This window comes from Centropristis striata, chromosome 22 (genome assembly GCF_030273125.1).
Source record: "Centropristis striata isolate RG_2023a ecotype Rhode Island chromosome 22, C.striata_1.0, whole genome shotgun sequence".
NCBI classification, from domain to species: Eukaryota; Metazoa; Chordata; class Actinopteri; order Perciformes; family Serranidae; genus Centropristis; species Centropristis striata.
This window is the reverse complement of record NC_081538.1, coordinates 12511954-12532052: the sequence shown is the minus strand read 5'-3', so window position 1 is coordinate 12532052 and position 20099 is coordinate 12511954. Positions and strand designations below refer to the sequence as shown.

Sequence of the window (20099 nt, the reverse complement as noted above, 5' to 3'; positions counted from 1 at the left end):
TACTTGTGTAACCACTGATTATAAACAAGATTGACGATCTTTTGCATTGGCCGGGAATCGGACCCGGGTCTCCCGCGTGGCAGGCGAGAATTCTACCACTGAACCACCAATGCTCTCATGGCAAGTGAAAGTCCTAGTACACCCAGGTGTCCCAAATTACAGTAAACCCCCAACACTAGCATACTGCAAATGCATCACCACGACCGTTAGCAGCTTGCTATTGACTCTTGCTATTGAGTGACTCCCCGATGGTCTAGTGGCTAGGATTCGGCGTTCTCACCGCCGCGGCCCGAGTTTGAGGGAATCCAAAATTGACAGGAGCTGCTTGCTTTATTTTAACAAGGGACAGGGTGTTTACAATCGACGTCATTTGTGCCAGTTGCCGTGGCTCCCTGCTGGTGGATGAAACAAAGTTCCCACATGTCAGAGGAAGCAGGATTATTGTAGAAATACCACAAAATATGAATGGAACTTTTTAAATAGTTACAAATCCAACCCAATGAAAATGACTTGAATCGTATTCCTCCATAGCTAGCTGCAAATGGCATAGCGTGCACGACATTACTATGCATAGTTGTTCAGACACCAGTGAGGGCTCTTCATAAATTGAGCTTCCCTGAGATTTGATCTCATGTTGCTGCAGTTCAAGTCAACAGTGCTCATCATGACATATGACGCAGCATGACAGATCAATGCTCAACTTTACCCGCAATGCAGTGTCATCGAGTGAGGCACTGCGTTGGCCATACATACAAGTGCACATTCTGTACTGTACTTCCCAACCAAGAGCAACAAAGAAGATGATAACCTTGACAAGAATCATGTAAATATACATGTGTATGCATTAAACACCAATCTCAAAAAGAAAACTGCAGAGAAATAAAAGATGTTCTCTCCAAACACTAGCCAAACACAAGAAACTTGGTTACATTTCTTTTCAAGTATGGATTAGTTCACACTATTTACAAATATTCCTTCTTAAAGCAATTTAGGAAAATATACTTACCTTGGAAACCTTGCCAGTGATTTGGACCTTCCTAATGTTAACTCTTGTCCCATTATACAGCTTGTCTCCTTATCCTTGTAGGACTTGGTTATCAATAAAGAGAAACTGTCCAGCCCCACTGCCTTTCACCTCTTACGATGTGTCTGGGTGTGTTTTCAGCAACTGCAGCCTGTGACATAACATTCTAGAACAGTGATGCATTAGAGCCACAAGGACTGTGAATGGAACAATCTCCACAAAATCTTTTGCAAGTCTGTGAAACCAGTGGGATGGACCACGACCTTCAGAAACTGATGCACCTAAACCTATGCACCAACAAGGCACAAAATGCAGCTACACGTCATTGGTGTAAGGGAGATATGTTGACCAGGAATAACCCCATTAAAGGCCCATTGTACTCTGGTAGTTGTGCCATGACTGATTTCAAACAACAATGAAGATCTGTTGCATTGGCCGGGAATGGAACCCGTGTCTGCGGCGAGAATTCTACCACTGAACCACCAATGCTGACATGACAGTAAAAAGTCCTAGTACACCAAGGTCTCCCAAATCACAACCAAGCGCAAAGGTCCAATAGATCTGACATGGTCCTTTGGTGTGGTGTGGTGTGGTGTGGTGTCTGACGTTTCACATCTCACCAACTGAAGCATCTTCTGATGTTCTTTTCATGTATTTACTACAAGAAGGAGACAGGAAACCAGGCTCTCAGGATAAGAGCACCCTGTCAAACAGTTGAGTGTTTGACTGAAAATTGACTTATCCCACACACAAAGGGAAAAAAGCCCAGGATCCATGTCAGGCTTAAACTCCCAACCTTCAGATTATGAGACTGAAGCACTGCCTACTGCACAAACGAGGCACAAAATGCAGCAACACTTAATTGATCAACACAACAAAAGTGAGAGCTGAAGCTTCAAACAACAACCAGCAGCCCAATGGCCCATTCATGTATCCTATTCACTAGGCAAAACCCAATTAAAGGTCCATTGCACTCTGGGAGTTGTGTAACCACTGATTATAAACCACATTGATGATCTTTGGCATTGGCCGGGAATCGGACCTGGGTTTCCCCTGGTAAAAATGTTCCTGCTAGTGGCTGGTCCCCCCTCGTCCCCCTTCGATAGCTCAGTTGGTAGAGCGGAGGACTGTAGAGGTAGAGGGAAAACCGCACGTAGTGTTAATCATGGAAATCCTTAGGTCGCTGGTTCAAATCCGGCTCGAAGGAGTGGCTTTTAAACGTACATACTGACTGTTCAACAAATAGTAGATTAAAATAGAGAAGACCAAACTAACTGTGCATTCCTAATACAGTATATCCTGTTGCTAGCTCAACTTGCTTCAGCTTGAAACAGTAGCTCCCTCGGCAAAGGCATGAAAAGCGACCCACCACCTCACAGAGTTTATAGTATATTGCCTGCTGGCCTCAATTTGTTGTTGATTTGCGTCTTTTGTAGTTTTGTTGTTTCACTTTGTAATTGTTTTGGTCTTTATATAGTTGTTTTTTCGTGTGGCTATATGGGTGTTTAATGCCTTTTCGCCTCTTTTTGTTATTGTTTTGTGTCACTCTGTCTGTCTTTGTAATCCATCCATGATGAGAACTACTTAGTTAACAGTGACACTACGCTATATTATGATGTTTTTTCAAAATTTTTAAGAAATATGGGCTGTTTTCAGTCAGGAAGGCCGAGCGGTCCAAGGCGTTGCGTTAAGGTCGCAGTCTCCACGGGAGGCGTGGGTTTGAATCCCACTTCTGACAGCCTTTGTTTTTCACTGGAACTCTTGGCTGTTTCATTATATTTAGAATTTAATTATCTGTATGGTTATCCCAAACAACGGGCAGCTTTTCAAGTCTCTATTTACTAGAAGGAGGAGACAGGAAACCAGGCTCCCAGGATAAGAGCACCCTGTCAAACAGTTGAGTGTTTGACTGAAAATGGACTTATCGCACACACAAAGGGAAAAAAGCTCATGCCCCGTGTGAGGCTTGAACTCACGACCTTCAGATTATGAGACTGACGCGCTGCCTACTGCGCCAACGAGGCTCAAAAGGAAGTGAGACTGCATTGGTCAAACGGAGATGTGTTGATGAACATGAACAAAAGGGAGTGCTGAAGCTTCAAACAACAACCAGCAGCCACATGGCCCATTCATGTATCCTATTCACTAGGCAAAACCCAATTAATGGCTCATTGCATTCTGGTACTTGTGTAACCACTGATTATAAACAAGATTGACGATCTTTTGCATTGGCCGGGAATCGGACCCGGGTCTCCCGCGTGGCAGGCGAGAATTCTACCACTGAACCACCAATGCTCTCATGGCAAGTGAAAGTCCTAGTACACCCAGGTGTCCCAAATTACAGTAAACCCCCAACACTAGCATACTGCAAATGCATCACCACGACCGTTAGCAGCTTGCTATTGACTCTTGCTATTGAGTGACTCCCCGATGGTCTAGTGGCTAGGATTCGGCGTTCTCACCGCCGCGGCCCGAGTTTGAGGGAATCCAAAATTGACAGGAGCTGCTTGCTTTATTTTAACAAGGGACAGGGTGTTTACAATCGACGTCATTTGTGCCAGTTGCCGTGGCTCCCTGCTGGTGGATGAAACAAAGTTCCCACATGTCAGAGGAAGCAGGATTATTGTAGAAATACCACAAAATATGAATGGAACTTTTTAAATAGTTACAAATCCAACCCAATGAAAATGACTTGAATCGTATTCCTCCATAGCTAGCTGCAAATGGCATAGCGTGCACGACTGTACTATGCATAGTTGTTCAGACACCAGTGAGGGCTCTTCATAAATTGAGCTTCCCTGAGATTTGATCTCATGTTGCTGCAGTTCAAGTCAACAGTGCTCATCATGACATATGACGCAGCATGACAGATCAATGCTCAACTTTACCCGCAATGCAGTGTCATCGAGTGAGGCACTGCGTTGGCCATACATACAAGTGCACATTCTGTACTGTACTTCCCAACCAAGAGCAACAAAGAAGATGATAACCTTGACAAGAATCATGTAAATATACATGTGTATGCATTAAACACCAATCTCAAAAAGAAAACTGCAGAGAAATAAAAGATGTTCTCTCCAAACACTAGCCAAACACAAGAAACTTGGTTACATTTCTTTTCAAGTATGGATTAGTTCACACTATTTACAAATATTCCTTCTTAAAGCAATTTAGGAAAATATACTTACCTTGGAAACCTTGCCAGTGATTTGGACCTTCCTAATGTTAACTCTTGTCCCATTACACAGCTTGTCTCCTTATCCTTGTAGGACTTGGTTATCAATAAAGAGAAACTGTCCAGCCCCACTGCCTTTCACCTCTTACGATGTGTCTGGGTGTGTTTTCAGCAACTGCAGCCTGTGACATAACATTCTAGAACAGTGATGCATTAGAGCCACAAGGACTGTGAATGGAACAATCTCCACAAAATCTTTTGCAAGTCTGTGAAACCAGTGGGATGGACCACGACCTTCAGAAACTGATGCACCTAAACCTATGCACCAACAAGGCACAAAATGCAGCTACACGTCATTGGTGTAAGGGAGATATGTTGACCAGGAATAACCCCATTAAAGGCCCATTGTACTCTGGTAGTTGTGCCATGACTGATTTCAAACAACAATGAAGATCTGTTGCATTGGCCGGGAATGGAACCCGTGTCTGCGGCGAGAATTCTACCACTGAACCACCAATGCTGACATGACAGTAAAAAGTCCTAGTACACCAAGGTCTCCCAAATCACAACCAAGCGCAAAGGTCCAATAGATCTGACATGGTCCTTTGGTGTGGTGTGGTGTGGTGTCTGACGTTTCACATCTCACCAACTGAAGCATCTTCTGATGTTCTTTTCATGTATTTACTACAAGAAGGAGACAGGAAACCAGGCTCTCAGGATAAGAGCACCCTGTCAAACAGTTGAGTGTTTGACTGAAAATTGACTTATCCCACACACAAAGGGAAAAAAGCCCAGGATCCATGTCAGGCTTAAACTCCCAACCTTCAGATTATGAGACTGAAGCACTGCCTACTGCACAAACGAGGCACAAAATGCAGCAACACTTAATTGATCAACACAAACAAAAGTGAGAGCTGAAGCTTCAAACAACAACCAGCAGCCCAATGGCCCATTCATGTATCCTATTCACTAGGCAAAACCCAATTAAAGGTCCATTGCACTCTGGGAGTTGTGTAACCACTGATTATAAACCACATTGATGATCTTTGGCATTGGCCGGGAATCGGACCTGGGTTTCCCCTGGTAAAAATGTTCCTGCTAGTGGCTGGTCCCCCCTCGTCCCCCTTCGATAGCTCAGTTGGTAGAGCGGAGGACTGTAGAGGTAGAGGGAAAACCGCACGTAGTGTTAATCATGGAAATCCTTAGGTCGCTGGTTCAAATCCGGCTCGAAGGAGTGGCTTTTAAACGTACATACTGACTGTTCAACAAATAGTAGATTAAAATAGAGAAGACCAAACTAACTGTGCATTCCTAATACAGTATATCCTGTTGCTAGCTCAACTTGCTTCAGCTTGAAACAGTAGCTCCCTCGGCAAAGGCATGAAAAGCGACCCACCACCTCACAGAGTTTATAGTATATTGCCTGCTGGCCTCAATTTGTTGTTGATTTGCGTCTTTTGTAGTTTTGTTGTTTCACTTTGTAATTGTTTTGGTCTTTATATAGTTGTTTTTTCGTGTGGCTATATGGGTGTTTAATGCCTTTTCGCCTCTTTTTGTTATTGTTTTGTGTCACTCTGTCTGTCTTTGTAATCCATCCATGATGAGAACTACTTAGTTAACAGTGACACTACGCTATATTATGATGTTTTTTCAAAATTTTTAAGAAATATGGGCTGTTTTCAGTCAGGAAGGCCGAGCGGTCCAAGGCGTTGCGTTAAGGTCGCAGTCTCCACGGGAGGCGTGGGTTTGAATCCCACTTCTGACAGCCTTTGTTTTTCACTGGAACTCTTGGCTGTTTCATTATATTTAGAATTTAATTATCTGTATGGTTATCCCAAACAACGGGCAGCTTTTCAAGTCTCTATTTACTAGAAGGAGGAGACAGGAAACCAGGCTCCCAGGATAAGAGCACCCTGTCAAACAGTTGAGTGTTTGACTGAAAATGGACTTATCGCACACACAAAGGGAAAAAAGCTCATGCCCCGTGTGAGGCTTGAACTCACGACCTTCAGATTATGAGACTGACGCGCTGCCTACTGCGCCAACGAGGCTCAAAAGGAAGTGAGACTGCATTGGTCAAACGGAGATGTGTTGATGAACATGAACAAAAGGGAGTGCTGAAGCTTCAAACAACAACCAGCAGCCACATGGCCCATTCATGTATCCTATTCACTAGGCAAAACCCAATTAATGGCTCATTGCATTCTGGTACTTGTGTAACCACTGATTATAAACAAGATTGACGATCTTTTGCATTGGCCGGGAATCGGACCCGGGACTCCCGCGTGGCAGGCGAGAATTCTACCACTGAACCACCAATGCTCTCATGGCAAGTGAAAGTCCTAGTACACCCAGGTGTCCCAAATTACAGTAAACCCCCAACACTAGCATACTGCAAATGCATCACCACGACCGTTAGCAGCTTGCTATTGACTCTTGCTATTGAGTGACTCCCCGATGGTCTAGTGGCTAGGATTCGGCGTTCTCACCGCCGCGGCCCGAGTTTGAGGGAATCCAAAATTGACAGGAGCTGCTTGCTTTATTTTAACAAGGGACAGGGTGTTTACAATCGACGTCATTTGTGCCAGTTGCCGTGGCTCCCTGCTGGTGGATGAAACAAAGTTCCCACATGTCAGAGGAAGCAGGATTATTGTAGAAATACCACAAAATATGAATGGAACTTTTTAAATAGTTACAAATCCAACCCAATGAAAATGACTTGAATCGTATTCCTCCATAGCTAGCTGCAAATGGCATAGCGTGCACGACTGTACTATGCATAGTTGTTCAGACACCAGTGAGGGCTCTTCATAAATTGAGCTTCCCTGAGATTTGATCTCATGTTGCTGCAGTTCAAGTCAACAGTGCTCATCATGACATATGACGCAGCATGACAGATCAATGCTCAACTTTACCCGCAATGCAGTGTCATCGAGTGAGGCACTGCGTTGGCCATACATACAAGTGCACATTCTGTACTGTACTTCCCAACCAAGAGCAACAAAGAAGATGATAACCTTGACAAGAATCATGTAAATATACATGTGTATGCATTAAACACCAATCTCAAAAAGAAAACTGCAGAGAAATAAAAGATGTTCTCTCCAAACACTAGCCAAACACAAGAAACTTGGTTACATTTCTTTTCAAGTATGGATTAGTTCACACTATTTACAAATATTCCTTCTTAAAGCAATTTAGGAAAATATACTTACCTTGGAAACCTTGCCAGTGATTTGGACCTTCCTAATGTTAACTCTTGTCCCATTATACAGCTTGTCTCCTTATCCTTGTAGGACTTGGTTATCAATAAAGAGAAACTGTCCAGCCCCACTGCCTTTCACCTCTTACGATGTGTCTGGGTGTGTTTTCAGCAACTGCAGCCTGTGACATAACATTCTAGAACAGTGATGCATTAGAGCCACAAGGACTGTGAATGGAACAATCTCCACAAAATCTTTTGCAAGTCTGTGAAACCAGTGGGATGGACCACGACCTTCAGAAACTGATGCACCTAAACCTATGCACCAACAAGGCACAAAATGCAGCTACACGTCATTGGTGTAAGGGAGATATGTTGACCAGGAATAACCCCATTAAAGGCCCATTGTACTCTGGTAGTTGTGCCATGACTGATTTCAAACAACAATGAAGATGTGTTGCATTGGCCGGGAATGGAACCCGTGTCTGCGGCGAGAATTCTACCACTGAACCACCAATGCTGACATGACAGTAAAAAGTCCTAGTACACCAAGGTCTCCCAAATCACAACCAAGAGCAAAGGTCCAATAGATCTGACATGGTCCTTTGGTGTGGTGTGGTGTGGTGTCTGACGTTTCACATCTCACCAACTGAAGCATCTTCTGATGTTCTTTTCATGTATTTACTACAAGAAGGAGACAGGAAACCAGGCTCTCAGGATAAGAGCACCCTGTCAAACAGTTGAGTGTTTGACTGAAAATTGACTTATCCCACACACAAAGGGAAAAAAGCCCAGGATCCATGTCAGGCTTAAACTCCCAACCTTCAGATTATGAGACTGAAGCACTGCCTACTGCACAAACGAGGCACAAAATGCAGCAACACTTAATTGATCAACACAAACAAAAGTGAGAGCTGAAGCTTCAAACAACAACCAGCAGCCCAATGGCCCATTCATGTATCCTATTCACTAGGCAAAACCCAATTAAAGGTCCATTGCACTCTGGGAGTTGTGTAACCACTGATTATAAACCACATTGATGATCTTTGGCATTGGCCGGGAATCGGACCTGGGTTTCCCCTGGTAAAAATGTTCCTGCTAGTGGCTGGTCCCCCCTCGTCCCCCTTCGATAGCTCAGTTGGTAGAGCGGAGGACTGTAGAGGTAGAGGGAAAACCGCACGTAGTGTTAATCATGGAAATCCTTAGGTCGCTGGTTCAAATCCGGCTCGAAGGAGTGGCTTTTAAACGTACATACTGACTGTTCAACAAATAGTAGATTAAAATAGAGAAGACCAAACTAACTGTGCATTCCTAATACAGTATATCCTGTTGCTAGCTCAACTTGCTTCAGCTTGAAACAGTAGCTCCCTCGGCAAAGGCATGAAAAGCGACCCACCACCTCACAGAGTTTATAGTATATTGCCTGCTGGCCTCAATTTGTTGTTGATTTGCGTCTTTTGTAGTTTTGTTGTTTCACTTTGTAATTGTTTTGGTCTTTATATAGTTGTTTTTTCGTGTGGCTATATGGGTGTTTAATGCCTTTTCGCCTCTTTTTGTTGTTGTTTTGTGTCACTCTGTCTGTCTTTGTAATCCATCCATGATGAGAACTACTTAGTTAACAGTGACACTACGCTATATTATGATGTTTTTTCAAAATTTTTAAGAAATATGGGCTGTTTTCAGTCAGGAAGGCCGAGCGGTCCAAGGCGTTGCGTTAAGGTCGCAGTCTCCACGGGAGGCGTGGGTTTGAATCCCACTTCTGACAGCCTTTGTTTTTCACTGGAACTCTTGGCTGTTTCATTATATTTAGAATTTAATTATCTGTATGGTTATCCCAAACAACGGGCAGCTTTTCAAGTCTCTATTTACTAGAAGGAGGAGACAGGAAACCAGGCTCCCAGGATAAGAGCACCCTGTCAAACAGTTGAGTGTTTGACTGAAAATGGACTTATCCCACACACAAAGGGAAAAAAGCTCATGCCCCGTGTGAGGCTTGAACTCACGACCTTCAGATTATGAGACTGACGCTCTGCCTACTGCGCCAACGAGGCTCAAAAGGAAGTGAGACTGCATTGGTCAAACGGAGATGTGTTGATGAACATGAACAAAAGGGAGTGCTGAAGCTTCAAACAACAACCAGCAGCCACATGGCCCATTCATGTATCCTATTCACTAGGCAAAACCCAATTAATGGCTCATTGCATTCTGGTACTTGTGTAACCACTGATTATAAACAAGATTGACGATCTTTTGCATTGGCCGGGAATCGGACCCGGGTCTCCCGCGTGGCAGGCGAGAATTCTACCACTGAACCACCAATGCTCTCATGGCAAGTGAAAGTCCTAGTACACCCAGGTGTCCCAAATTACAGTAAACCCCCAACACTAGCATACTGCAAATGCATCACCACGACCGTTAGCAGCTTGCTAGTGACTCTTGCTATTGAGTGACTCCCCGATGGTCTAGTGGCTAGGATTCGGCGTTCTCACCGCCGCGGCCCGAGTTTGAGGGAATCCAAAATTGACAGGAGCTGCTTGCTTTATTTTAACAAGGGACAGGGTGTTTACAATCGACGTCATTTGTGCCAGTTGCCGTGGCTCCCTGCTGGTGGATGAAACAAAGTTCCCACATGTCAGAGGAAGCAGGATTATTGTAGAAATACCACAAAATATGAATGGAACTTTTTAAATAGTTTTTTTTAGATTAGATTAGATTAGATTCAACTTTATTGTCATTGAACAGAGTACAAGTACTAGGACAACGAAATGTAGTTTAGCATCTAACCAGAAGTGCAGAGTAGTAAAGTGCAGGGTATTTACATATGAACACAGAGTATAAATATAGTGCAGGTATGTATTGAATATGCTATAGGATATATACAGTTATAGAAATATATACAGTAGAGATATGTACATGATATGTTAAATAGTTACAAATCCAACCCAATGAAAATGACTTGAATCGTATTCCTCCATAGCTAGCTGCAAATGGCATAGCGTGCACGACTGTACTATGCATAGTTGTTCAGACACCAGTGAGGGCTCTTCATAAATTGAGCTTCCCTGAGATTTGATCTCATGTTGCTGCAGTTCAAGTCAACAGTGCTCATCATGACATATGACGCAGCATGACAGATCAATGCTCAACTTTACCCGCAATGCAGTGTCATCGAGTGAGGCACTGCGTTGGCCATACATACAAGTGCACATTCTGTACTGTACTTCCCAACCAAGAGCAACAAAGAAGATGATAACCTTGACAAGAATCATGTAAATATACATGTGTATGCATTAAACACCAATCTCAAAAAGAAAACTGCAGAGAAATAAAAGATGTTCTCTCCAAACACTAGCCAAACACAAGAAACTTGGTTACATTTCTTTTCAAGTATGGATTAGTTCACACTATTTACAAATATTCCTTCTTAAAGCAATTTAGGAAAATATACTTACCTTGGAAACCTTGCCAGTGATTTGGACCTTCCTAATGTTAACTCTTGTCCCATTATACAGCTTGTCTCCTTATCCTTGTAGGACTTGGTTATCAATAAAGAGAAACTGTCCAGCCCCACTGCCTTTCACCTCTTACGATGTGTCTGGGTGTGTTTTCAGCAACTGCAGCCTGTGACATAACATTCTAGAACAGTGATGCATTAGAGCCACAAGGACTGTGAATGGAACAATCTCCACAAAATCTTTTGCAAGTCTGTGAAACCAGTGGGATGGACCACGACCTTCAGAAACTGATGCACCTAAACCTATGCACCAACAAGGCACAAAATGCAGCTACACGTCATTGGTGTAAGGGAGATATGTTGACCAGGAATAACCCCATTAAAGGCCCATTGTACTCTGGTAGTTGTGCCATGACTGATTTCAAACAACAATGAAGATCTGTTGCATTGGCCGGGAATGGAACCCGTGTCTGCGGCGAGAATTCTACCACTGAACCACCAATGCTGACATGACAGTGAAAAGTCCTAGTACACCAAGGTCTCCCAAATCACAACCAAGCGCAAAGGTCCAATAGATCTGACATGGTCCTTTGGTGTGGTGTGGTGTGGTGTCTGACGTTTCACATCTCACCAACTGAAGCATCTTCTGATGTTCTTTTCATGTATTTACTACAAGAAGGAGACAGGAAACCAGGCTCTCAGGATAAGAGCACCCTGTCAAACAGTTGAGTGTTTGACTGAAAATTGACTTATCCCACACACAAAGGGAAAAAAGCCCAGGATCCATGTCAGGCTTAAACTCCCAACCTTCAGATTATGAGACTGAAGCACTGCCTACTGCACAAACGAGGCACAAAATGCAGCAACACTTAATTGATCAACACAAACAAAAGTGAGAGCTGAAGCTTCAAACAACAACCAGCAGCCCAATGGCCCATTCATGTATCCTATTCACTAGGCAAAACCCAATTAAAGGTCCATTGCACTCTGGGAGTTGTGTAACCACTGATTATAAACCACATTGATGATCTTTGGCATTGGCCGGGAATCGGACCTGGGTTTCCCCTGGTAAAAATGTGCCTGCTAGTGGCTGGTCCCCCCTCGTCCCCCTTCGATAGCTCAGTTGGTAGAGCGGAGGACTGTAGAGGGAAAACCGCACGTAGTGTTAATCATGGAAATCCTTAGGTCGCTGGTTCAAATCCGGCTCGAAGGAGTGGCTTTTAAACGTACATACTGACTGTTCAACAAATAGTAGATTAAAATAGAGAAGACCAAACTAACTGTGCATTCCTAATACAGTATATCCTGTTGCTAGCTCAATTTGCTTCAGCTTGAAACAGTAGCTCCCTCGGCAAAGGCATGAAAAGCGACCCACCACCTCACAGAGTTTATAGTATATTGCCTGCTGGCCTCAATTTGTTGTTGATTTGCATCTTTTGTAGTTTTGTTGTTTCACTTTGTAATTGTTTTGGTCTTTATATAGTTGTTTTTTCGTGTGGCTATATGGGTGTTTAATGCCTGTTCGCCTCTTTTTGTTGTTGTTTTGTGTCACTCTGTCTGTCTTTGTAATCCATCCATGATGAGAACTACTTAGTTAACAGTGACACTACGCTATATTATGATGTTTTTTCAAAATTTTTAAGAAATATGGGCTGTTTTCAGTCAGGAAGGCCGAGCGGTCCAAGGCGTTGCGTTAAGGTCGCAGTCTCCACGGGAGGCGTGGGTTTGAATCCCACTTCTGACAGCCTTTGTTTTTCACTGGAACTCTTGGCTGTTTCATTATATTTAGAATTTAATTATCTGTGTGGTTATCCCAAACAACGGGCAGCTTTTCAAGTCTCTATTTACTAGAAGGAGGAGACAGGAAACCAGGCTCCCAGGATAAGAGCACCCTGTCAAACAGTTGAGTGTTTGACTGAAAATGGACTTATCGCACACACAAAGGGAAAAAAGCTCATGCCCCGTGTGAGGCTTGAACTCACGACCTTCAGATTATGAGACTGACGCGCTGCCTACTGCGCCAACGAGGCTCAAAAGGAAGTGAGACTGCATTGGTCAAACGGAGATGTGTTGATGAACATGAACAAAAGGGAGTGCTGAAGCTTCAAACAACAACCAGCAGCCACATGGCCCATTCATGTATCCTATTCACTAGGCAAAACCCAATTAATGGCTCATTGCATTCTGGTACTTGTGTAACCACTGATTATAAACAAGATTGACGATCTTTTGCATTGGCCGGGAATCGGACCCGGGACTCCCGCGTGGCAGGCGAGAATTCTACCACTGAACCACCAATGCTCTCATGGCAAGTGAAAGTCCTAGTACACCCAGGTGTCCCAAATTACAGTAAACCCCCAACACTAGCATACTGCAAATGCATCACCACGACCGTTAGCAGCTTGCTATTGACTCTTGCTATTGAGTGACTCCCCGATGGTCTAGTGGCTAGGATTCGGCGTTCTCACCGCCGCGGCCCGAGTTTGAGGGAATCCAAAATTGACAGGAGCTGCTTGCTTTATTTTAACAAGGGACAGGGTGTTTACAATCGACGTCATTTGTGCCAGTTGCCGTGGCTCCCTGCTGGTGGATGAAACAAAGTTCCCACATGTCAGAGGAAGCAGGATTATTGTAGAAATACCACAAAATATGAATGGAACTTTTTAAATAGTTACAAATCCAACCCAATGAAAATGACTTGAATCGTATTCCTCCATAGCTAGCTGCAAATGGCATAGCGTGCACGACTGTACTATGCATAGTTGTTCAGACACCAGTGAGGGCTCTTCATAAATTGAGCTTCCCTGAGATTTGATCTCATGTTGCTGCAGTTCAAGTCAACAGTGCTCATCATGACATATGACGCAGCATGACAGATCAATGCTCAACTTTACCCGCAATGCAGTGTCATCGAGTGAGGCACTGCGTTGGCCATACATACAAGTGCACATTCTGTACTGTACTTCCCAACCAAGAGCAACAAAGAAGATGATAACCTTGACAAGAATCATGTAAATATACATGTGTATGCATTAAACACCAATCTCAAAAAGAAAACTGCAGAGAAATAAAAGATGTTCTCTCCAAACACTAGCCAAACACAAGAAACTTGGTTACATTTCTTTTCAAGTATGGATTAGTTCACACTATTTACAAATATTCCTTCTTAAAGCAATTTAGGAAAATATACTTACCTTGGAAACCTTGCCAGTGATTTGGACCTTCCTAATGTTAACTCTTGTCCCATTATACAGCTTGTCTCCTTATCCTTGTAGGACTTGGTTATCAATAAAGAGAAACTGTCCAGCCCCACTGCCTTTCACCTCTTACGATGTGTCTGGGTGTGTTTTCAGCAACTGCAGCCTGTGACATAACATTCTAGAACAGTGATGCATTAGAGCCACAAGGACTGTGAATGGAACAATCTCCACAAAATCTTTTGCAAGTCTGTGAAACCAGTGGGATGGACCACGACCTTCAGAAACTGATGCACCTAAACCTATGCACCAACAAGGCACAAAATGCAGCTACACGTCATTGGTGTAAGGGAGATATGTTGACCAGGAATAACCCCATTAAAGGCCCATTGTACTCTGGTAGTTGTGCCATGACTGATTTCAAACAACAATGAAGATCTGTTGCATTGGCCGGGAATGGAACCCGTGTCTGCGGCGAGAATTCTACCACTGAACCACCAATGCTGACATGACAGTGAAAAGTCCTAGTACACCAAGGTCTCCCAAATCACAACCAAGCGCAAAGGTCCAATAGATCTGACATGGTCCTTTGGTGTGGTGTGGTGTGGTGTCTGACGTTTCACATCTCACCAACTGAAGCATCTTCTGATGTTCTTTTCATGTATTTACTACAAGAAGGAGACAGGAAACCAGGCTCTCAGGATAAGAGCACCCTGTCAAACAGTTGAGTGTTTGACTGAAAATTGACTTATCCCACACACAAAGGGAAAAAAGCCCAGGATCCATGTCAGGCTTAAACTCCCAACCTTCAGATTATGAGACTGAAGCACTGCCTACTGCACAAACGAGGCACAAAATGCAGCAACACTTAATTGATCAACACAAACAAAAGTGAGAGCTGAAGCTTCAAACAACAACCAGCAGCCCAATGGCCCATTCATGTATCCTATTCACTAGGCAAAACCCAATTAAAGGTCCATTGCACTCTGGGAGTTGTGTAACCACTGATTATAAACCACATTGATGATCTTTGGCATTGGCCGGGAATCGGACCTGGGTTTCCCCTGGTAAAAATGTGCCTGCTAGTGGCTGGTCCCCCCTCGTCCCCCTTCGATAGCTCAGTTGGTAGAGCGGAGGACTGTAGAGGGAAAACCGCACGTAGTGTTAATCATGGAAATCCTTAGGTCGCTGGTTCAAATCCGGCTCGAAGGAGTGGCTTTTAAACGTACATACTGACTGTTCAACAAATAGTAGATTAAAATAGAGAAGACCAAACTAACTGTGCATTCCTAATACAGTATATCCTGTTGCTAGCTCAATTTGCTTCAGCTTGAAACAGTAGCTCCCTCGGCAAAGGCATGAAAAGCGACCCACCACCTCACAGAGTTTATAGTATATTGCCTGCTGGCCTCAATTTGTTGTTGATTTGCATCTTTTGTAGTTTTGTTGTTTCACTTTGTAATTGTTTTGGTCTTTATATAGTTGTTTTTTCGTGTGGCTATATGGGTGTTTAATGCCTGTTCGCCTCTTTTTGTTGTTGTTTTGTGTCACTCTGTCTGTCTTTGTAATCCATCCATGATGAGAACTACTTAGTTAACAGTGACACTACGCTATATTATGATGTTTTTTCAAAATTTTTAAGAAATATGGGCTGTTTTCAGTCAGGAAGGCCGAGCGGTCCAAGGCGTTGCGTTAAGGTCGCAGTCTCCACGGGAGGCGTGGGTTTGAATCCCACTTCTGACAGCCTTTGTTTTTCACTGGAACTCTTGGCTGTTTCATTATATTTAGAATTTAATTATCTGTGTGGTTATCCCAAACAACGGGCAGCTTTTCAAGTCTCTATTTACTAGAAGGAGGAGACAGGAAACCAGGCTCCCAGGATAAGAGCACCCTGTCAAACAGTTGAGTGTTTGACTGAAAATGGACTTATCGCACACACAAAGGGAAAAAAGCTCATGCCCCGTGTGAGGCTTGAACTCACGACCTTCAGATTATGAGACTGACGCGCTGCCTACTGCGCCAACGAGGCTCAAAAGGAAGTGAGACTGCATTGGTCAAACGGAGATGTGTTGATGAACATGAACAAAAGGGAGTGCTGAAGCTTCAAACAACAACCAGCAGCCACATGGCCCATTCATGTATCCTATTCACTAGGCAAAACCCAATTAATGGCTCATTGCATTCTGGTACTTGTGTAACCACTGATTATAAACAAGATTGACGATCTTTTGCATTGGCCGGGAATCGGACCCGGGACTCCCGCGTGGCAGGCGAGAATTCTACCACTGAACCACCAATGCTCTCATGGCAAGTGAAAGTCCTAGTACACCCAGGTGTCCCAAATTACAGTAAACCCCCAACACTAGCATACTGCAAATGCATCACCACGACCGTTAGCAGCTTGCTATTGACTCTTGCTATTGAGTGACTCCCCGATGGTCTAGTGGCTAGGATTCGGCGTTCTCACCGCCGCGGCCCGAGTTTGAGGGAATCCAAAATTGACAGGAGCTGCTTGCTTTATTTTAACAAGGGACAGGGTGTTTACAATCGACGTCATTTGTGCCAGTTGCCGTGGCTCCCTGCTGGTGGATGAAACAAAGTTCCCACATGTCAGAGGAAGCAGGATTATTGTAGAAATACCACAAAATATGAATGGAACTTTTTAAATAGTTACAAATCCAACCCAATGAAAATGACTTGAATCGTATTCCTCCATAGCTAGCTGCAAATGGCATAGCGTGCACGACTGTACTATGCATAGTTGTTCAGACACCAGTGAGGGCTCTTCATAAATTGAGCTTCCCTGAGATTTGATCTCATGTTGCTGCAGTTCAAGTCAACAGTGCTCATCATGACATATGACGCAGCATGACAGATCAATGCTCAACTTTACCCGTAATGCAGTGTCATCGAGTGAGGCACTGCGTTGGCCATAAATACAAGTGCACATTCTGTACTGTACTTCCCAACCAAGAGCAACAAAGAAGATGATAACCTTGACAAGAATCATGTAAATATACATGTGTATGCATTAAACACCAATCTCAAAAAGAAAACTGCAGAGAAATAAAAGATGTTCTCTCCAAACACTAGCCAAACACAAGAAACTTGGTTACATTTCTTTTCAAGTATGGATTAGTTCACACTATTTACAAATATTCCTTCTTAAAGCAATTTAGGAAAATATACTTACCTTGGAAACCTTGCCAGTGATTTGGACCTTCCTAATGTTAACTCTTGTCCCATTATACAGCTTGTCTCCTTATCCTTGTAGGACTTGGTTATCAATAAAGAGAAACTGTCCAGCCCCACTGCCTTTCACCTCTTACGATGTGTCTGGGTGTGTTTTCAGCAACTGCAGCCTGTGACATAACATTCTAGAACAGTGATGCATTAGAGCCACAAGGACTGTGAATGGAACAATCTCCACAAAATCTTTTGCAAGTCTGTGAAACCAGTGGGATGGACCACGACCTTCAGAAACTGATGCACCTAAACCTATGCACCAACAAGGCACAAAATGCAGCTACACGTCATTGGTGTAAGGGAGATGTGTTGACCAGGAATAACCCCATTAAAGGCCCATTGTACTCTGGTAGTTGTGCCATGACTGATTTCAAACAACAATGAAGATCTGTTGCATTGGCCGGGAATAGAACCCGTGTCTGCGGCGAGAATTCTACCACTGAACCACCAATGCTGACATGACAGTAAAAAGTCCTAGTACACCAAGGTCTCCCAAATCACAACCAAGCGCAAAGGTCCAATAGATCTGACATGGTCCTTTGGTGTGGTGTGGTGTGGTGTGGTGTCTGACGTTTCACATCTCACCAACTGAAGCATCTTCTGATGTTCTTTTCATGTATTTACTACAAGAAGGAGACAGGAAACCAGGCTCTCAGGATAAGAGCACCCTGTCAAACAGTTGAGTGTTTGACTGAAAATTGACTTATCCCACACACAAAGGGAAAAAAGCCCAGGATCCATGTCAGGCTTAAACTCCCAACCTTCAGATTATGAGACTGAAGCACTGCCTACTGCACAAACGAGGCACAAAATGCAGCAACACTTAATTGATCAACACAAACAAAAGTGAGAGCTGAAGCTTCAAACAACAACCAGCAGCCCAATGGCCCATTCATGTATCCTATTCACTAGGCAAAACCCAATTAAAGGTCCATTGCACTCTGGGAGTTGTGTAACCACTGATTATAAACCACATTGATGATCTTTGGCATTGGCCGGGAATCGGACCTGGGTTTCCCCTGGTAAAAATGTTTCTGTAGAGGGAAAACCGCACGTAGTGTTAATCATGGAAATCCTTAGGTCGCTGGTTCAAATCCGGCTCGAAGGAGTGGCTTTTAAACGTACATACTGACTGTTCAACAAATAGTAGATTAAAATAGAGAAGACCAAACTAACTGTGCATTCCTAATACAGTATATCCTGTTGCTAGCTCAATTTGCTTCAGCTTGAAACAGTAGCTCCCTCGGCAAAGGCATGAAAAGCGACCCACCACCTCACAGAGTTTATAGTATATTGCCTGCTGGCCTCAATTTGTTGTTGATTTGCATCTTTTGTAGTTTTGTTGTTTCACTTTGTAATTGTTTTGGTCTTTATATAGTTGTTTTTTCGTGTGGCTATATGGGTGTTTAATGCCTGTTCGCCTCTTTTTGTTGTTGTTTTGTGTCACTCTGTCTGTCTTTGTAATCCATCCATGATGAGAACTACTTAGTTAACAGTGACACTACGCTATATTATGATGTTTTTTCAAAATTTTTAAGAAATATGGGCTGTTTTCAGTCAGGAAGGCCGAGCGGTCCAAGGCGTTGCGTTAAGGTCGCAGTCTCCACGGGAGGCGTGGGTTTGAATCCCACTTCTGACAGCCTTTGTTTTTCACTGGAACTCTTGGCTGTTTCATTATATTTAGAATTTAATTATCTGTATGGTTATCCCAAACAACGGGCAGCTTTTCAAGTCTCTATTTACTAGAAGGAGGAGACAGGAAACCAGGCTCCCAGGATAAGAGCACCCTGTCAAACAGTTGAGTGTTTGACTGAAAATGGACTTATCCCACACACAAAGGGAAAAAAGCTCATGCCCCGTGTGAGACTTGAACTCACGACCTTCAGATTATGAGACTGACGCGCTGCCTACTGCGCCAACGAGGCTCAAAAGGAAGTGAGACTGCATTGGTCAAACGGAGATGTGTTGATGAACATGAACAAAAGGGAGTGCTGAAGCTTCAAACAACAACCAGCAGCCACATGGCCCATTCATGTATCCTATTCACTAGGCAAAACCCAATTAATGGCTCATTGCATTCTGGTACTTCTGTAACCACTGATTATAAACAAGATTGACGATCTTTTGCATTGGCCGGGAATCGGACCCGGGTCTCCCGCGTGGCAGGCGAGAATTCTGCCACTGAACCACCAATGCTCTCATGGCAAGTGAAAGTCCTAGTACACCCAGGTGTCCCAAATTACAGTAAACCCCCAACACTAGCATACTGCAAATGCATCACCACGACCGTTAGCAGCTTGCTATTGACTCTTGCTATTGAGTGACTCCCCGATGGTCTAGTGGCTAGGATTCGGCGTTCTCACCGCCGCGGCCCGAGTTTGAGGGAATCCAAAATTGACAGGAGCTGCTTGCTTTATTTTAACAAGGGACAGGGTGTTTACAATCGACGTCATTTGTGCCAGTTGCCGTGGCTCCCTGCTGGTGGATGAAACAAAGTTCCCACATGTCAGAGGAAGCAGGATTATTGTAGAAATACCACAAAATATGAATGGAACTTTTTAAATAGTTACAAATCCAACCCAATGAAAATGACTTGAATCGTATTCCTCCATAGCTAGCTGCAAATGGCGTAGCGTGCACGACTGTACTATGCATAGTTGTTCAGACACCAGTGAGGGCTCTTCATAAATTGAGCTTCCCTGAGATTTGATCTCATGTTGCTGCAGTTCAAGTCAACAGTGCTCATCATGACATATGACGCAGCATGACAGATCAATGCTCAACTTTACCCGCAATGCAGT

At 43.7% G+C, this 20099-nt stretch overlaps 24 non-coding genes across 24 annotated transcripts; 11 read left to right on the top strand and 13 right to left on the bottom strand.

The window, feature by feature from the left end:
* Positions 1–42: 42 nt before the first annotated feature.
* Positions 43–113, bottom strand: trnag-gcc (transfer RNA glycine (anticodon GCC)). Its single transcript has one exon. It is a non-coding gene; the product is annotated as a tRNA-Gly (tRNA).
* A 2007-nt stretch (positions 114–2120) lies between these two features.
* Positions 2121–2231, top strand: trnay-gua (transfer RNA tyrosine (anticodon GUA)). The gene is made up of 2 exons: positions 2121–2157; positions 2196–2231. It is a non-coding gene; the product is annotated as a tRNA-Tyr (tRNA).
* Positions 2232–2679: 448 nt separating this feature from the next.
* trnal-aag (transfer RNA leucine (anticodon AAG)) lies at positions 2680–2762 on the top strand. The gene has a single exon. It is a non-coding gene; the product is annotated as a tRNA-Leu (tRNA).
* Positions 2763–2975: 213 nt separating this feature from the next.
* trnam-cau (transfer RNA methionine (anticodon CAU)) lies at positions 2976–3048 on the bottom strand. Its single transcript has one exon. It is a non-coding gene; the product is annotated as a tRNA-Met (tRNA).
* A 200-nt stretch (positions 3049–3248) lies between these two features.
* Positions 3249–3319, bottom strand: trnag-gcc (transfer RNA glycine (anticodon GCC)). Its single transcript has one exon. It is a non-coding gene; the product is annotated as a tRNA-Gly (tRNA).
* Positions 3320–5322: 2003 nt separating this feature from the next.
* Positions 5323–5433, top strand: trnay-gua (transfer RNA tyrosine (anticodon GUA)). The gene is made up of 2 exons: positions 5323–5359; positions 5398–5433. It is a non-coding gene; the product is annotated as a tRNA-Tyr (tRNA).
* Positions 5434–5881: 448 nt separating this feature from the next.
* Positions 5882–5964, top strand: trnal-aag (transfer RNA leucine (anticodon AAG)). Its single transcript has one exon. It is a non-coding gene; the product is annotated as a tRNA-Leu (tRNA).
* Positions 5965–6177: 213 nt separating this feature from the next.
* On the bottom strand, positions 6178–6250 carry trnam-cau (transfer RNA methionine (anticodon CAU)). Its single transcript has one exon. It is a non-coding gene; the product is annotated as a tRNA-Met (tRNA).
* Positions 6251–6450: 200 nt separating this feature from the next.
* trnag-gcc (transfer RNA glycine (anticodon GCC)) lies at positions 6451–6521 on the bottom strand. The gene has a single exon. It is a non-coding gene; the product is annotated as a tRNA-Gly (tRNA).
* Positions 6522–8524: 2003 nt separating this feature from the next.
* trnay-gua (transfer RNA tyrosine (anticodon GUA)) lies at positions 8525–8635 on the top strand. The gene is made up of 2 exons: positions 8525–8561; positions 8600–8635. It is a non-coding gene; the product is annotated as a tRNA-Tyr (tRNA).
* A 448-nt stretch (positions 8636–9083) lies between these two features.
* Positions 9084–9166, top strand: trnal-aag (transfer RNA leucine (anticodon AAG)). The gene has a single exon. It is a non-coding gene; the product is annotated as a tRNA-Leu (tRNA).
* A 213-nt stretch (positions 9167–9379) lies between these two features.
* trnam-cau (transfer RNA methionine (anticodon CAU)) lies at positions 9380–9452 on the bottom strand. The gene has a single exon. It is a non-coding gene; the product is annotated as a tRNA-Met (tRNA).
* A 200-nt stretch (positions 9453–9652) lies between these two features.
* trnag-gcc (transfer RNA glycine (anticodon GCC)) lies at positions 9653–9723 on the bottom strand. The gene has a single exon. It is a non-coding gene; the product is annotated as a tRNA-Gly (tRNA).
* Positions 9724–11963: 2240 nt separating this feature from the next.
* trnay-gua (transfer RNA tyrosine (anticodon GUA)) lies at positions 11964–12068 on the top strand. Its single transcript has 2 exons — positions 11964–12000; positions 12033–12068. It is a non-coding gene; the product is annotated as a tRNA-Tyr (tRNA).
* Positions 12069–12516: 448 nt separating this feature from the next.
* Positions 12517–12599, top strand: trnal-aag (transfer RNA leucine (anticodon AAG)). Its single transcript has one exon. It is a non-coding gene; the product is annotated as a tRNA-Leu (tRNA).
* Positions 12600–12812: 213 nt separating this feature from the next.
* On the bottom strand, positions 12813–12885 carry trnam-cau (transfer RNA methionine (anticodon CAU)). The gene has a single exon. It is a non-coding gene; the product is annotated as a tRNA-Met (tRNA).
* Positions 12886–13085: 200 nt separating this feature from the next.
* Positions 13086–13156, bottom strand: trnag-gcc (transfer RNA glycine (anticodon GCC)). Its single transcript has one exon. It is a non-coding gene; the product is annotated as a tRNA-Gly (tRNA).
* Positions 13157–15159: 2003 nt separating this feature from the next.
* On the top strand, positions 15160–15264 carry trnay-gua (transfer RNA tyrosine (anticodon GUA)). The gene is made up of 2 exons: positions 15160–15196; positions 15229–15264. It is a non-coding gene; the product is annotated as a tRNA-Tyr (tRNA).
* Positions 15265–15712: 448 nt separating this feature from the next.
* trnal-aag (transfer RNA leucine (anticodon AAG)) lies at positions 15713–15795 on the top strand. Its single transcript has one exon. It is a non-coding gene; the product is annotated as a tRNA-Leu (tRNA).
* Positions 15796–16008: 213 nt separating this feature from the next.
* Positions 16009–16081, bottom strand: trnam-cau (transfer RNA methionine (anticodon CAU)). The gene has a single exon. It is a non-coding gene; the product is annotated as a tRNA-Met (tRNA).
* Positions 16082–16281: 200 nt separating this feature from the next.
* trnag-gcc (transfer RNA glycine (anticodon GCC)) lies at positions 16282–16352 on the bottom strand. Its single transcript has one exon. It is a non-coding gene; the product is annotated as a tRNA-Gly (tRNA).
* Positions 16353–18854: 2502 nt separating this feature from the next.
* Positions 18855–18937, top strand: trnal-aag (transfer RNA leucine (anticodon AAG)). The gene has a single exon. It is a non-coding gene; the product is annotated as a tRNA-Leu (tRNA).
* Positions 18938–19150: 213 nt separating this feature from the next.
* Positions 19151–19223, bottom strand: trnam-cau (transfer RNA methionine (anticodon CAU)). Its single transcript has one exon. It is a non-coding gene; the product is annotated as a tRNA-Met (tRNA).
* Positions 19224–19423: 200 nt separating this feature from the next.
* Positions 19424–19494, bottom strand: trnag-gcc (transfer RNA glycine (anticodon GCC)). Its single transcript has one exon. It is a non-coding gene; the product is annotated as a tRNA-Gly (tRNA).
* Positions 19495–20099: the final 605 nt, after the last annotated feature.